This window comes from Bemisia tabaci, chromosome 6, assembly GCF_918797505.1.
Source record: "Bemisia tabaci chromosome 6, PGI_BMITA_v3".
In the NCBI taxonomy this organism is placed as follows: domain Eukaryota; kingdom Metazoa; phylum Arthropoda; class Insecta; order Hemiptera; family Aleyrodidae; genus Bemisia; species Bemisia tabaci.
In genome coordinates, this window is record NC_092798.1 from 24,818,457 (window position 1) to 24,836,458 (window position 18,002).

An 18,002-nucleotide genomic window follows, 5' to 3' on the forward strand; every position below is an offset into this window, starting at 1 on the left:
TTGTTCGAAGATTTTGTTGGAGTAAAGAACAAAATGCAAGTAGAAATTCAACAAAGTAGAGATGTAGTCACGTTCCCTCCATTAGTTTATGAACAAAGCTCTACCCAGGAACAGCTATTACTGCTTGCCGCACCAAAAATGTCGATAAAAAGATCGTTAGAAAAGAGTAATAATTTTCAATAAATATCACGCGACTAACCACGAAGAAAAAAAAAGATTGGTTGGAAATACCGCATTTCAACTTACGTCATGGAACATCAGACTTGTTGGCCTCGATAAGCAAAGCCTTCGGTAAAGAATAAGCTTTAATATGGCTAACAACAATTTCGTGCACCTGAACTAATTCCGGTTCCAATCACTGACTATTTCTGAACCAAACACTTTAGTAGGTCATTTATATTGGGGTTGATGATTTGAATCTAGTTCTTAGACCTTCGCGATATCCTATTTTCTTCGCTTGATTTTGGCGATTATCAATCACAGAAAAATTAAGAAACGTACGTGTTAAAAACAAGATTGAGGTGCAAAAAAACAACACCAACACGCCAAGCCTACAAAATCCATGATGGGAGGGCTATGGAATCTACATTATTTCGTATACTAGTATGTAAAGGCCAAGCAGGGGCACGCGTTGGGCAAAAAAAGACGACAGGGCAACGTGTGGATGACGAACCAGTTCCCGGTTGGCTGGCGACCGCGGGACCGCGGGACTGCCGAGTCTTCCCGTCATGGTACCCGTGAGGGAGGGGAGAGGTTGAAGTTGCAAATTGCGCCAACCTCATTTTCTAGCTTTGACTATGTTTCGCGTGTTTAAAACCAATGTCGGATGAAGGAATTTCCAGGAACACACACAGCCTCAACCATTCACAGTTCTGTTCCGCAGCAATTTTTCCCTGTCCGGCCCGAGTACATGATGTAGTCGTGTATCGGGACATCCTTCCCTTCCCCTTTTTTCTTATTCATCGGACCCTCTTTTTAACCATGTGTTCGTGTTGCGATCTTAATTTTTGAAGAGGGATTTAGGAGAGTCACTACGTAAGACCGTCAGCCTCTTAAGAACCACACCGTCCTTCGGGGAAAAGTTCTGGTCCTCCTGAACTTGAGCTCCTTTTAGTTTCCGTTTTCTGGAGCAAAACTTAATGAAGAGGACAATTTTTCCCTTTTTTTTTTTTTTTTTTTTTTTTTTTTTTTTTTTTTTTTTAAACCTGATATCTTGTAATCTCACTTGGCGTCAATCTCTTGATAATCACACCTTTTGTCAGTGATTTAATATACCGATTATTGGAACCTTCACGGAGAATAATGGATCTATTTATGTTGAACATAGCTGATTCCCCGGGACCAAAAATCAGTCGTGATTTTAGATTACAGAATTGGCATCAATAATATTTTTGCATACATACTCCGAGCCCGTTTAGATGGTGGACAAAGCACGAATCGCCCGCAAATTGATTTTTTTTTAAAATTTTCTCGTGGAAAGCAATTTACGCAACAACAGTTATACCTAGGTACTTGATTTTTTGAAAAGGCTCGGTGATTATGTCGTTTTTTGTGTGTAATTTTTTAATTACAGATAACTGTGAGAACCCTTATCTTTCAAATAAACATTTAAAAGTTACCGATACGTACCCTTTCCGGCGCAAAATTTGTAAAATCTATTTTGATAAAATACAGTATTCTGAAAATCTTTTGAATTTCTTTGGAGAATTTAACTCGCATTTCAACCCATTGCTACTAAAAATTTCAGGGAAAATATCAATTACTTCTCAAAAAACATTTATTCATTGGAGGCGATTTAGCAACGCTCAAATGCTCATACGGCGTTCTGCGTTAGCACGGCAGGATTCTGCCGTGGTAAGTAAAAACGCCGTATGAACAATCGAGAGTTGCCAAATTTCCCTTGATAAAACATGTACTTTTGACAACATTTATGCATATTTTTCCTTGAAATTTTCAGATATTTTGGATTAAATCGCGTAAAAAATTGTCTGAAAATTTTGGAAAATAATAAACGCAATTTCTCCAGTAAATTCGGTTTTTATTGGAGGAAACTTGGCAACGTCTAAAGGCTCATACGACGTTCTTCCTTAGCACGGCAGTGTTAGCCTGCGACATCTCCGAGTCTCATCCGGCTCGCTGCTAAATGGAGTAACGACAATTTTGTTTCCGAAACGCCAGTCAATGGTGGCGCCAAACCTTCCCCCACGAGGTGCAAACCTATAATTTTGCGCCAAGTTCACACTTCATCGAGACACGAACGTGAGGCGCATGCGCAGGGACCTCGGCCAACCCCGATCCTTGCGAAGCGACAAAAATCACGGTAATAACTTAATTGAATGTGCGCGGAGGAGCGATATAGTGCTTTTTCGAGAGTACACAAGTGCACACGGACGCATTTCTGCCAAAAGGAAATATGCGCATTGAGATACGAGCCTTCCTATGCATATAGTCTTATGGGTCTCAGGGCTAGCGTCTTAATGCACGTAGTTCCATTTGGCAGAAATACGTCCATAACAGCCAGCGGACACGCATTATACGGCCGATAATGGACGCCTGGGCCCGGGCTCCGGCGAGTCTAATAATAGACATTAGGGCCCATACTTTTTTGAGACAACCCAGTTTATGCACGCCCTGGCCCGTTTCCCTGTCCAGGACAGTTACAGAGCGACACGCGGAGATGAATGCTTTTGTCGAGCTTCGAGGAACGATACCTTGTTTGTTGTGCTGATAAAACAGTTTATCTAGAGTCGTTGAGTTTCCGTTTATTCAAGCATGGGAACGAACGGGTGGATATAGGTTTACCATCCCTTTCCTTCGATCGCGTGGACCAAGTTTAATAGAAGCGTATACCAAGTCGTTTTAGAAAAAATAGATTCAGGAGAGGTTTTGAATTCAGCCCAGGTTTTGATTATGGGCAAACTAAATTACCATCATTGTACGCTGCGTTTCCAGACGCACCTTGCGCGGAGCGAACTGTTGCAAAAAAAAGTATTCTCTTTTTCAATAAGAAAGAAGGGGGGGATATATACTTGGATCGACTTTTTTGACAAAAATTAGTCAATTTCGATCAAATATTTATCTTTTATTCACATAACCGCGTATTAGGAGGGAGGCTTCAACGAATAAATAAAAAATTATATAGCGGCTCTTTTTGGTATGATTTAAATTAAACTAAACCGAGAGCATTTGATCAAAAGAATGCTTGTGACGTAAGATTGTCGTCAAAACTGATCGTGAGAATCTCGTAGAGGACTTCAACGAATGGATAGAGAAGAAGAGGCTGCATGGGTTTTAGATCTAATTCTCGTAAATTCAATAAACTAAAAATTTCCGACCAAAAAATGTTTAAAACGCGTGATCGTCGTCAATATTACGCTTCTTGAAGGAGACTTTAACGAATGGGTAGAAAAGTAGAGGCGGTTTTTAGGCATGGTTGAAATTGAATCAGAAAGATAGAAACCTCCGATCAGTGAGTATGATTGTTGCATTAGACGATTACATAGAATTCCTCTCGTCCACATCATACAGTCTTCCTCGCAATTAAAATATTTCTTCTATTCTTTATGATTTCTTATGTATATTATTGTTTTTTGAAATCGGAAAAACTTTTAGCCTGACTAACACAAAATTAACGTTGCAAGATACAACGCGTCGTGTGAAATATAAAGGAGAAGCTTATAATTTACAATTTGAACCTCGGTGTTAGTCTTGCTGGGTTTAATTTTTGTAGTCGTCACTTCCTACCATTTGTGCAGCGGGAAAACGTCGTATAACAATCGAATCTTGTTAAATTCCTCCGGGAGAAATGTGGAGTTTTATAAAAAGTTACGAATGCCTTTCTTTGAAATTTTCAGATACTTTAGATCAAATTGCGAAAAAAATTGCGTAAGAATTAGACGGAAAAGATCCAAAAGTTTATTCGAGGATTGGATTTTTCTCAAAGGAAATTATTTGGGATACTACTGAAGGCTCTTACTTATAGCACGGCGCAGTAGTCTTCTTTATGAGCAGATGTCTTGCGAGGGCGGGAACCTCCTTCTGATCGGAGCTACACTATCGCCTACTAAGAAAAAACGCCGTATGAACATTCGAATATTGCCAAATTTCCTCTCAAAAAATATCTATTTTCGAAGAAAGTTACGAATATTTTTGCTTGACATTTTCAGACTTTTTAGAGATAAAATTTCGAACAAAATCCTCCGACAATTCGGAGAATAAATAGGCACAAATTTTCCTAAAAATTCGACGTTTTTCGGAGGAAATTTGGCAACGCTTGATGACTCATACGGCAGTGTACTACCGTGCTAAGGAAATACGCCGTATGAACCTTCAGACGTTGCCACATTTCCTTCAGTAAAGGCCTAATTTAATGGGAAAATTGTGAATGTTTGTCTTGAATTTTTTTCTGACACTTTTTCTTTGCAATTACGTCTGAAATTTCTAAAAATTTCAAGAAAAAATACGCATAATCTTGCTCAAAAATACATGTTTTATCCGGGGCGATTTGGCAACTCTCGAATGTTCATACGGCGTCTTCTTAGCACGGCAGTACAGGTGACTGATGTCCTTTTTGAGAGGTCCAAAAAAATGCGGCCCCGAAGAGGCGATGCAAGGCGGACGAGAAAGCGACTAAAAACTCTGGAGCGACGACGCGACGCGATGCAGCGAGCGTTAATTAAGAAGAGCAATTAAAGACTGTCGGCGCATCCGCGGATGTTCAACACGCTCGGCGATCGTAAAGCGGGATAACAGCCTCAAAATGTTTGTTCAACTGCTCTCTGCCTTCGTTTGTTTTGTGCCTTTGCGCCCCCTCTCCGGTTGCTCACCTGGTTTCCCAACTCGTTACTCCTCTAACAAGTGTTAATTGATTTACGACTCCACTCCTGCCCGCTGCTCGGTAGGCGCGCGCGCTCAGTCAATTCCTGTGTCCTCGTGTCGTGGGTGATGTTTACACGAGGCTAAACAAAAGCAGTGTTATCTCAGTGACCACGCATTCATTGTGTGGTATAATCCAAACGTTTGTGGATTAATTAAAATTCACCTTTGACTTAGTGAGAACCAATGGGCGCTGTACCGCGTGCTTCGAGATATTTGTTTCAGAGAAGTAAATGATGGGTTTTACTATTTTCATAATTTTGGCGCCATCCAAGAAATATATGGAGAAATCAACCATACTGTAAGAGAAGTTTTTCTTTAATCAAGACGGCAGACTCAACTGATTTTGACGCCATCTAAGAAATATATGGAGAAATCAACCATATACTACAAGTAAAGTTTGTATTTAATGAAGGCAGCGTACTCGACTACTTATTTGGTTGGCGCCAAAATAGCTGTAAATATGGTTAAATCCATTTGTTTCTTTTTTGTGGAACATAGTTTGGCAACTGTTTGCGACCTGCCCGGATCAAATTCACCGGGAATGATCGCACTCTCAGAAAACTCGGAACGAAATTCAGAGTAAATTTCACTCCGAAGCATACTTTGCCGCCAAAAATCATGGTGACATGAGCGATGAATGAAATAATTAACTAGGCAAAAAGAGTAGGGATTTCCTGTGTAACAGAAATCTAATATTATTCTTTATTAAAACTAATTAATTTCACGCACTCGCTGATGTTGAACTACAAGTTCAGAATCAATATCGTTATCATGTTTCTTTTTTGAAGAATATTCAATCTAAAAATATTTTTGGTGCGTTAATTTTTTTTCATAATATATTGTACTCTACGGTGCATCGAAAAAATTAGTGTCCCTCAAGAATATTAAATCTAAAAAATATTCTAGGCAAGTTAATTTTTTCAACAGTTTTTCAAAATATTTGCAGTGCATTGTACTGCTTATCGAAAAAGATCGGTGTATCGAGTCCCTGTGGGCAGGGGACATGACGTCATAAACCAAGATAGTTGAACAAGACCTCTTTCCCTTGGTACCACGGAGACCAGAGAATTTTGCCGCAAACTTTTCCAGTACCTACCCACTTCCCTCCCTCCTACATCACGTATTGTGGTCGCTTGGTCAACGAGAGGGGGAAGAGGGTGCAAAGGTGGTGAAAAGAGCAATCAATCAGGTGAGTTTTTTTTTCTTTTTTCGCGGAGGAAAGAACGAAAACCCCAACTCGAGATCGGGTATTCTAACGAGGACGCGCGTGAGTGATGGCGTTTTCGCGCGCGGTCACCATATCGATAACGCCACGAGAAACCGTTCAAAATATCGTTTGAATCGAAGTTCGATACAATCGAGGCCTCCCGTAAAGGATCGTTGAAAATATCGACTCAGGTGTCGACCCGCGGATCGAAAAGCGGCTGTTAGGAATTGGGAGACTCTCGACGGAAGGAAAGGGGGGCTTTTCGCCTTACATTACTCATCGTTCCCTAAATTGCAGACAATCAATTTTCGTTCGGCCGCGGCTGTCCGGTGCGGGGCTGTCGGATTGAGCAGAAAATCAGGGAATATTATGTTGTTTTTGCGGAAAATTCCAGGACGATTCTTGTGTTTGGCAAGACTGGGATCATGTTTGCTGAGACTGCACTCTGAAGCGAGATGCTTTGTTGCCTGTTTAAAATAAAATATATTGGTTTATACTCAAAATAATGAAGCTACAGTTAGGGAAATTTGCTATGAGGGAAATTGTTTTTATTTTTACTGAGCCCCTAAAATCGAAATATTGTTGTTCTTTTATGGGACATACAATGCCACTGTAGTTGATTGGTGATTTTGAACAGAATTTACAGCAGAATAAATATTACTTTGCAAACTAAGCGCTCCTTTCTTACTTATTTCCCGAATTTAAAAAAAAAAAATTAAAAAAACGTCAAAATTTTGGTAAATGAATAGATTGAAATAAAATTGAACTCGGGCCGGTTTCATTGTAAGAAAGGCAAACAAGAGTCTAATATTCATCAAATTAAAGTCAATATTTCACGGAACATGGAGAGAATTCTATTTTAAGAAAAAGAAAATTTGGAAGCTAAGGGAATGCCGGACAAATATCTATTCCTTTTTTACCCCTGCAAATTTCTCCACGTTCCCTTCTTCTAAAGATGAAGGTGGTGAAACTTGAACCATTTATTTGAAAAGTAAGCCGCAAGTAATGGATGTTTGGTCAATGATAATAACATTCGTCGCAAGAGTTCATTATAAATTTGCGGTTTTCTTACGTTCTTCTCTTCTTTTCTTTCGAGTTTGTTCATCAATCAATGAAAAGTATCATCAGAAAAAAAAGAAGAGAAGAGATTGGACGAAAACAGAACATTTCGCAAAGTGGCAATTTTTTTATGGCTTTGGAAGATAAAATGACAGTTGAGAAGAAGTTGAAATCGTGGACGGCATCATGTAATGACTTTGTCTCGGCGTTAGTATAATTTTTGACATACATTTTCATTTATGTCTCGATTGGAGGACACCTGCAAACTTTCGATTGGAAACATTTACCTCTCCGCATGTGTATACAATGTTCCTTGTGCATGCAGAAACAAGAGGTTCGAAACATCCAGCAGATTATCTACAGGCAGTATAAAAATTCTATGCGAGGATTAGATCTGTACTTCAGCCTATCTAATACATTAAAAATGTGCGAAGGCACGTAAAGAAATTACAAAAAAATCAGGATTACAGAGATTTTTAAGAGTCACAATTAAAGAGAGGCTATAATAGGAACGGTAAAAAGTCTTGAATGAGTATGAAAACGTAAGACGAGGATTCGATCTTTTTCCAACGTTCATTTTGTGAAAAAGGAAGGAAAACACTGATAGTATTTGCTCAAAAGTCCCGTTTTTTTTAAAGCTAAAAACAAATTGAGCTTTCGGCACCTTACAGATATTTTATAAAGTATATGCTATCAAATCAGGTAATTTTTTTTAAAGAACAACGTGACGTGGTATTCTAAAAAAAATTACCTTTTAAACGAATCTGATGATGTATAAATGTGATGTTTATACAGAAGCACGACTTGAAATTGTCTGGTCATTGCAAAAATCAAATTTAACGAAATTCAAAATGCCCGATTAAAGTTAAGTTTTTCCACGTTTGGTGGATTGTTCGAGTATATTTCTTCACCTACAATTTTTTGTCCCCTTTTTAAAAATATAATGCTTTCAGGACTTGAGTAGGAGTGAATCAGAAAAAACTTCACGAGCATTCTTCCTTTTTATAGTGGACTTTTTCGTAATTCGTGCATCATAAAATTTGACAAATATCATAGTATGTTATTCTCTTTGTTTTGGGGCGAGAAATATTGATTTTCACATATATGAATAACTCTTTTCCCCACTTATCTGGCAGCAATCTCAATAAGCTCACACTGCTGTACCTAAACTAAATTTTGGCGAGGGGAATTTTTTACTTTGACGCGGAACCTTCAATACTGCCGAACGGTCCATTTATTCAAATATTAGAGCCAATGAATACTATGAAACAATGCTAGAAAGCCTAAGAAGATTTACATCTTACCAAATAAAATTGTATTCCTAACAAACATGCCTTCGTAGTTTTTGTCACGTTCATTCATCATCGGCCCTTTGGATCACCCTCGGACCTAACACACCTCCCAACTTGAGGCAAATTTTTGCGAGTGGATTTGGTCAAAGTTTTGGACCAAATCCGAATGATGAAAGTTTTAACCCAATCGACTAGTTTGAAGAGCTCAGCGACTAGGTCGAAGCCAAATCCAAAACTTCTCGACTCACCTCCAGAGGTGCGGGTCGAAAAGTGGATTGAAGTAAACGTTTCCAGCAGGCACCTCGAAAAGCAAAAAATGTTTCCAAAATGGCCGTGTTTTGTGCGACAAAAACAACTGAGCAACAATAACCGCGGTGAGGTGATTGTGATGAAGTAAAGTGTAGAAAGTGCACATATTTTTGTTCATTTTCATTAAAATTTGTATGATTTTTGAAATCGTAGATTAAGTCGTGTTGCATCGGCCGATTGGCGCGAATTTTTTAAACCTGACCTAAAATTTGACTCGTCATAATCAGGATGTGGTTAAAAATTAGATACTCGATTATGATTGGTCCAAATTCCAACGGCGATACAAATCAAAAAAATTAACCGAATCTAGTCGCGAAAAATTCGCCTTCGATCTCACGGGTCCCTGAATTGTTGGTCGAATCCGAAAATCGAAAAAGCGAGTCCACGGATTGGATAGGAGATGGCAGCAGAGCGGTGGCGTGCTGCGGTGGCTGTGTTGCCGCTACATCGCCGGAAGCGATCGTGCTTCGAGAATCCCGAGTCCGAGACCAAGATGCAGACAGGAAACGTCACATCCATTGTTGAGGCATCGCCACGATGCCGCATCACCACTTTTTGGATTTTATTCAGTCCTCCATGTTACCGAATTGCATTAAAATATATCCATCGATGTGCCTAATTAAGGGTAGTTAAGAGGACTTACTTATGAAGAGTTAATTCGGGGTGCAAAAATTTCTCGACCATGCGATCGGGTGGGTCGCTATTGCGGTCGCGAGTGAAAATGGAAATGCCCCGAAAACAGTGCCCAGAGAGGAATTTCAATACAAAAAGTTTAATTGGTACGGGAAGTAAAGTACATGATAACCCTGACCTTCGGTTGAAAATTCTGAGAGAAAACACCAGATAGTTTTCTTAAAGAAATTCAATAAAAAAAGGGGTGGTTGATACCAACGTCGTAATCGGAGGCATGCATTTTTTAGTCTCTCAAAGTTTTCTGCGCTAAATTTAAAGTAAGCTGTACCAAAATCAACACAAAATTAGGGTTGGTTTGCGTTTCACTTATTACAGTAACCAAAAGTAACGCAAATATTTTTATCCGTGTGATTTAAAATGGGAAAGCCGGCAAAATGGCGTATTTTTGCAAAAGAGCGTCGGTCTTTTTTGCGAAATCGCGGTGAAAATCACCTGTTTATTGCATAATCGCGGCAATTTACACGTACATAACCATAAAAAAATCATATTTGTGCAATGTCTGAGGAACGGGGGCTCAAAATGGGAGAACCAAGAACTTTCTGCATCCCTGGGACTTTTGATGCTTCCATCGTGTTAATTATTACAAAACTAAGAAAATCTCCTGATGAATCAAATTATTTTGTCTCATACGAGAATAGAAAAGCGAAGAGAAGAAAGCACCGAACTAAGAATCCTCCGTCAATCAAGAGAGAGACCCTTAAAAATAGAATCATAAGCACGTCCAACACAAATCCTATCGTCACGCCGAAAAGGATGTTCAGCGGTCACCGCACCAGGTCAAGAGCCTACCTCGTTAGTTCAAGAAAGTCGTTGGAAACCGCTGAAATATTATTGAATCCGCCAGCTTGAAGATTTTAACTTCAGCCAGGAAAAAAAGTCTAAAATCAATGAAAAATGCTTAAATGTACAGTAGAAATTATGCTTGATTCAAGCGATATTACTGTTTGTTCCAGAGAAAATCTTCTTGGTGAGAATATTAAGAATATTTATACTTTAAACTGGTCATTTTCTTATCGGGGTAAATTATAGTCTTCGACACAAAAAGTGGCGACTGCGGAGTTTTGCACAAGCGAAGAGGGAGATTTGAAGGTTTGTTAAAGCCGAAGTTAGCTGTGCTCCTCCAAGAGATCCGTGTCTGTAAAAACCGCGGTAATTTCGACAGTACACAGTTAAGCACTACTTTAGCTAGGATTTAATGCAGGTACTTTTGTTTATTGGTATATTAATGGAGTCATCGCTTTTCAAAGACCCAAGTGAATGATATCGTATGCTTGGCAAACCACCCAAGTATGATTCTATGATTGCTTTATATGTACTTGAAACTACACAAGTAATCCTTCGACGATAAAGTTAGGATAAAATGCATTAGAATTTCTTGCCTGTGATAGAAATCTGGATGCATTGACAGAAAAAATAGTTACTCTCTCTACTAACTTATGATTTTTAAAATGTAATCCTTTTTTCGCACCGTGCGTTAAAGTCACCAGAAAACTTTTACTTGCAGGTCTGCAGTTATGGCGGTAGCTCTAAGAATTATACAAGTAATTAATTTGCAGTTCACAGAATACGTCGCACATTTTGTATTAAATTCTTTAGATCTTGCGTTTATTCGAAAGACTAATTATGAAAATAAAAGAAATCGCAAAAATAATAAAGAAAGAAATGTCCGGATTGAAAAATTGGCTGAAAGGGTTGTATTAAAAAGTCACAAATCAGTATTGTCAATTACCGGGTTTCACAGTAATGAAAATAAAATTAAGATTATGTCCATCACTTTTTTAATGCGTAAAATCTTTAAATGCCTTACTGTCACCGAAAGGAGGAAAACATCCTTCAACAAGTAATTTTTCTTGCAAAACCTTTCATCTATTTCCACTTGTAAATGAATTTTAACGTGTTCATCGCTTATTTCCGTGGTTATAATTGTCGTGATTCACGAGGATCAAACTTTATACTTCCCTTTCCTTTTCTTGATTCAAAATATAAAGAAAATTCTGTAGAATACCGTATATCTTATTGTGAATATTTGAGTAAGAGCCGAATAAAAATTATTTGGCGCTTTTCTAATTGTATATCCGGCGAGAAATTTTGAAATATTTTTCCTCTCAAGGAAATGTACGTCATAAAAATCGATCGACACTGAATTTAAACATTCACTGAAAATTATCAACAATAAATGCACCGTCAAAAGTATCAGGAATGTTTTTCTTTCTTTCTTTGACATTATATTTATGAAAGAAGACAAAAGTATGATTTTAACAAACAATTACCTAAATTAATCTCAATCTTCATCGTAAGCTAGAGACCTCGACTGAAAAAAATAATATAGCCGTGGAGACAAGATAAACTTGTTAAACCTGCCTTGTCTCAGGAACAAGACTTTTAGTCTGCCGAACAACTCAGTTTGTTTGGGAAACAACACCCGTTTGTTAATGCAACAAGACCAGTCTTGTTTTATATGCTAGGTTTCTGAGCCACCGGACTCGATAGTCTTGTCACTGTAACAAGATTCTCTACTCACCGCGCGAGTAATGGTCAAATTCAAAGAGAGCGTATTATTTTATATATTTTGAAAGAGTATTTTAAGAACCACGCTTAATAATTGTTCCCCGAAAATTTTTCTGCATGTTTAATGACAAGGTAAAAACAATAAGTTTATGATTATTTTTTAAAAATAAATCGCTCATGCGTAAGGTTTTAAAATCAAATGTATCTAATTATATAATTATTTTTTTAACGTTTGATTTATTTATATATTATTAATTATTATCATGATATAAAATAAAAATAAAAATTAGAATCATAAACACGGAACAAAGGAAACATCGTTGCTTGAAGAAACACATTTTTTCGGCCTAAATTGTCCATTTTTATCTGATGTAGAATGTAAATTCCTTTTCGTAAACGGTAAATGGTAAAAAAGAAAAAAAAACCAAACAACTTGATGCTCAACGCATTCCACAGACTTGAGATAACAACAAAATGAAGAAGTAATTCTGTGGGCTATACTTATACTTAAAATTTGGCTCCCCTCTTAACTACTCCGGATAGCTCGGTCAGTAGAACACTATTCAATAATTCTAGTGTGAGTGGTCACGGAACCTCATACGAAAAGTGTGATGTCAAAATTTCGGCCTGAGTCCTGAATCTTACCGACGGGCGCAGACCATTGTGGTGGCTAAAGACGGAATGCAGGTAGTATCATCTCACTTCACACCGTCCAATTCACTCGAGAATTACCCCAATTCCAAGCTGACGATCCCTCCTCTCAAGAACATTGGTTGTTAAAGCAAGGTGGCAATGCTTTACAACTTGAGAACGGGGGTTGTAACAAGCCTCGTTTACGACGCGTCAAGTAAATCCGATATTGCACCTTGATAAAGATGCATTCTCCTCGACAAAGGAATTTCAGATCCTGAGGTTCGAGCTGTCATCGGCCATTCATAAAAGACCCGAACGCCACAGACGAGTTGAAACAAGGATTGTAAACGACCATGGAACAGGTAGGCCATTGTTTGGGCCATTGAGGCCTCGGCCAGTCATTCCACGAAGAAAGCGAGCTGACAATGGCCTCAATACCTGGGACCCAGCGACTGGACGGGGTGGCCCACTACGCCAAATGTTGTGAGCGAGTACTTCAGATTTTTGGCATAGCCAACAAACGCGTGGCCAAACAAAGCGGCCATCTGATGCACGCTTTTCACGCTTTAATTAGCCTTTAGTCTCTTGTTTTCTGCGAAAATGGTTTGTTGAGGCGAAGAATGGGGTTTTTGCATACGTTTCGCACGCCACTGGAAAACTCCAGATGATTTTCCGAAGTCGACATTAATGAAAACGGGACTTCGTGAACGGAAAGATATAACGAGAATGTCTCTCTGTGTCTTTAAAACAAAAGAGATTTTTGGGATTTGAACGCTTCCGTTCACGTTTTATCTGGATGAATGGTCATTTTTTACGTCAAGGGGTAGCTATGCGGTTATGTCATTAATTTTTGCTAACGGTTTCTGAAGCATAATGAATGGATTTTGAAAACAAATCTCTTAAGGCCGTAAACCAGTGGGAAATGATTCAAGCTCCTTTTTGAACCTTCTTTAATATTAGGCTTGTTTCTTCACATTCATACATTCAGAATGTTTTCATGTTCTTCCTTTCTTTCTATTGCATGAAAACCACGAAGTTAAAATACTGCCATTCACTCGTCGACGATAAAACTACAGAAACGCGTATTTCAAATTGCAGCGTTGCGGACTGACCTAACATGCTGCATTTTGAACGCGGAAAACTATTCAACGACATTTTTAAAAGCTTCCCTATTTTTTTTCCCTCAGTATGAAGGATAGAGACATGATGTTCGTCCGGGCTATACTTCTTAAAAATAATATAGGAGCGAAAATTTTGAAACAATACGATGGCGGTGCTCATGTTTGCAGTTTCAACGTCTAATTTTAATTTGATCATCAATTTATAAATGTTTTAAAGAGGAGTAATAACTTAAGCTCAATCAATTGCCTAGTAGATATTTTGTTGACATCGATAAAATGATGGCTTCATCCATCAATGACTATAAATAAGTTAACTATGTATTGCAGGGAGTGAAAGGGAGCCTCCTTATGACAGAGTGTCCTTAAAGTTTAAGGACGAAAAGAATCAGCGCCCTGTAAATTGATAGCATTTGCAAGTCCATGGATTTCACGCTGGAAGTACAAAAGCTAATCTTTTGATTTCGGAAACTTTCCTTAGACTTTTGGAATGTCTTCAAATACCTATTGGTATTGCATTCACGATCGATTAGAAGATTCTCAATAATCAAAGCATTTCGTGAATTTTAGCGTTTTTAACACGCGAATATGACTTTTTAAATTCGATAAAAAATAAAAAGATTCCGTGATAATACTGCGGAGTGAATTTACCTTGAAATAATGCAGGTAAAGTTCTCTCAAAACATGAATGATAATTCCGTTTCTACAGAATTGATCACAGATGAACGGAGATGAAGTGATAACAATCACATTTCCAGTGATAATATTTTAAATAGAGAATGTCTAACTACAGGTTTTTGAAGCTGCACGATTCAAATGAGCAATGAAAGTCGGAGCTTTTTAGAAATTATCTATTTATAATGCCAAAACTTTGGAATTAAAAGAAATAAGAATTTGATTCTCTGATGGCCTCGATAATTTTAGTAAAAATGACATTTTTGCGAAGAAAATTATAATATTTTCCGTTTTTTTTCAACGGCATATTATTCAAACCGGCTTATAACACCTTCCATAAATAAAAATAAATGAATACACTTTGTCTTCAGACCTACAAATCTATCAATATCCGATGGAAAATACGGGAATTAATGTTTTCATAAGATTCAGTTGCATTTTCCGTTCAATTTTACTCCCAAAAAAGATACATTCCCTTGAAATGATGAAACTCATTCCGTAAGAAGCTATTTAAAATTTTCGCTGCTCGAGGAAGGAAATATCAATCATATTTTGCAGTAAGATACATAAATAAGGTACAAGTTTCCAATTTAATACAGCTCCACACCGTACTTCAACAAGGTTTTTCTCTGCCTCTTTTCATGTACGTTATCAATCGAACAAATTAAAATTTCTGATACGAAGGCTCATTTTTGTTATTCTTTCAAATTTGAGTTGACAATCATTGTTCCCTCATGGATAGGGTTACCACCAGTAGCTCTAGATTTAAATGCGCGAGCCAATAAACTTTAGTCAGTGTTTTTAACGTTTAAAATAGAACGATCAGAGACTTGCTTCGCATTTTTATACCTTTTGTATTTCACACTATGATCTCAGATCTTTAATCTGAAGAACTCAATGCTATTATTTTACGTTATAGGTATTATATTAGAATATGTATTATTCTTTGATCTAACACTTCATACTCATTTACGAGTGTTAAACGAGAGATACCTAATGGATGTTTTAGCGCTCTCTTCGCATCCGTGCGGGCAGGTTTTTATTAATGTGCTCGTTTTGTTTTGTGTATTAACGCAATTTTGATCCAGGTTCAACTATTATAAGCAACTTACATCATATCAGCAGTTATTAGAAATGACGAGTCTTCATATGCACTGTAAAAATTGAAAGCGCAAATAAGTGTATTAATTTGAGAATTGTGTTCCAAAATACAACCAAAACTTGAAATATGTTGCCGCAATTTTTGAGATAAGGTTTCGTTGTTGAATGTAAAATCATGCAATACCAAAACAGCAGAGTGTTGCAGACGATAAAATATTTGTAGAAGAGAATGCCCGGATAATTAGTGGCTCAATACACAGAATATCGACAGCTTTTTTCCCATAATGGATATATATGACTGATCTAAACGTCAGAAATCAATCATGATTACGAACGAATTCCCATGGAATCTCGTAGATTATGCGTGGATTGCCAAACTTGAATTTGGAAATTTTGCATTTTTGTAAACGAACCGAAACAAAAACTCATCCTAGTAATCATAAATGATAACACTCACAACCTCACCGTCTATCATCAAATATCAGCAGGCCGCAAGTTTTCACGATAAGAAGTGCGCACCAGTTCTGCATCATAGCATTTCGATCGGAATTCGTTCGTAATATGATCGCAAAGCGAGAGCATTGCTTCGTTCGATAAGCCAAACTTGTACTTACATATAAGTGAGTCGCTTACGTTGTCAATCACAAACTACCCAAATAACTTGACACACTTAATACTGGAAAGAACACGGAAACTAAGTTCGCTAATGAATCCAGCCCGCTCGATCTTCGGGGAGAAATTTCAAACTCGGCACACTGAACAGTATTCCAAAATCAGAGCACTTGAGACACAAGAAACACACCACAGATCCGTGGAAAACACCAGGGGGAAACGGCGAACACAAGGCACACAAGGTAAGGCAGGGTCGGTTTCGGGCGCGGACTAGGAGTGGAACAGAGGCGCGTGGTCGCGACACGGAGCTACATCCATGACTGAGCTTGGAGCGGGCCGGCGGGCGCGAACTGGTCTGCGGATCGGGATGTTGGATGGGCCGGGTCGCCCGTCGCATCAACGGATAGGACAGCCAACTAGCAAGCAGACTCCGGCCCGCTCATGATCATCATCTTTTGCCCCGAGTTCCCCGGCTGCATCGCGAGGCGAGGGCCGCGGTCCAAGGGTTACTTTCTTCACACCGTCCAACTCCAAGGACCGTCCTTACAGTCCTTCTTCAGCTCTTTGATTGTCAAAGTTTCTTTTTAAAGCACTGGAGAAAAAACACATTGGATCTAGAGTCCAGACTCTTGAAAACATCGACAAGAAAAAATACTCTTGATTCAATCAGATTTAACCTTAAATCGAGAACCAAGCCTCTTAATTTGAGTGGATTTCCTTTCGATTTAAGCTTAAATCTGATTGAATCAAGAGTCCTTTTTCTTGTCAATGTTTTCAATAGTCTGGACTCTAGAGCAAATGTGTTTTTTTTTCAGTGCATTGAATTGTATGTCTCCAAAAAATTTAAAAAAATTGAAAGGAAAAATGTATTTCTTGCACAGGTCCTGATTTACCTGATTGTGTGGTTCCCTGATTTTTGGAGGAAGAAGAATCGACCCGGAGGTGATTTGCAAAGGCCATGCTGGCAGTTTCAATTCAATTTTCGAGATAGGCCACAACGAGCAACTGAAAACGCTGTCCTCGCAGTCGTTCTTCAAACTGTTCTTTTATCATCAAATACACTCGGAAGCCACTGAATCCTATTCCTCAAAATCCCGGGTTAAGCATGTCAAAATGCCCTTGTGAACGGATTTTTATTTTAACCATTTTAAGTCATCAAGGGTGTCCTAAAACTTAGGTTTTGGGGAATTTTAGCCCCCCAACCCCCTCCGCCCCCCCTCAGACCCCAAAAAACCGCTTTTTGGGGCTATTTTTGACTATGCTAACGTCTTTTCCTTATAACTTTCGTAATTTTCGATGGAATTGAACCAAAATTTGTCAGAATCTACATCAATTAGCTTAGTTTTTGTAGGAAAAAATTCATTATCATCGGATAATATTTTAGCGTCTAAAAAAATTCGTAAAATTTTGAAAAAAAAATCATTTTTTCCCTTTTTTCGCGCTAGGCGACGTATGGAAACGAGGACACAAACAAAAATTGTCTCTTTTCTTAAGTTATACATCCAATAAGATACAGAAAAAATTTCGTGCTGATCGGAGTGGTGCGCCATACTTAAAAACGCAATTTTCTAACCTCAAAACGGCCAAAATGCCACCATAGCCTCCTTTGATGACTAGGCGTGGAGAAATATGTAGAGAGAAACATCCGGTTTTATCGTCTCACCTCTTAAGTGATCCACTTAAGTACCTTGAGCCAAAATTTCGAGTTGATCAGAGTGGTGCGCAACACCCAAGCACGCAATTTTCTAACCTCAAAACGGTCAAATTGCCCATTTCGGCACCCATTATCACTCCGTGTCAAAAAAAAGAAGAGGGACATCCGGTTTTATCATCTCACCTCTTACGTAATCCACTTAAGTACGTTTAGCCAAAATTTCGAGTTGATCAGAGTGGTGCGCAACACCCAAGCACGCAATT

At 38.3% G+C, this 18,002-nt stretch overlaps 1 protein-coding gene across 1 annotated transcript in view; it reads right to left on the bottom strand.

The window, feature by feature from the left end:
- fj (four-jointed box kinase) overlaps positions 1-17,162 on the bottom strand; it is an 86,931-nt gene extending 69,769 nt beyond the window's left edge. Inside the window, exon 1 of the mRNA XM_019059336.2 lies at positions 16,088-17,162. The gene's annotated coding sequence lies outside the window, so the exon portion shown is untranslated. The remainder of the gene's footprint in view (positions 1-16,087) is intronic.
- Positions 17,163-18,002: the final 840 nt, after the last annotated feature.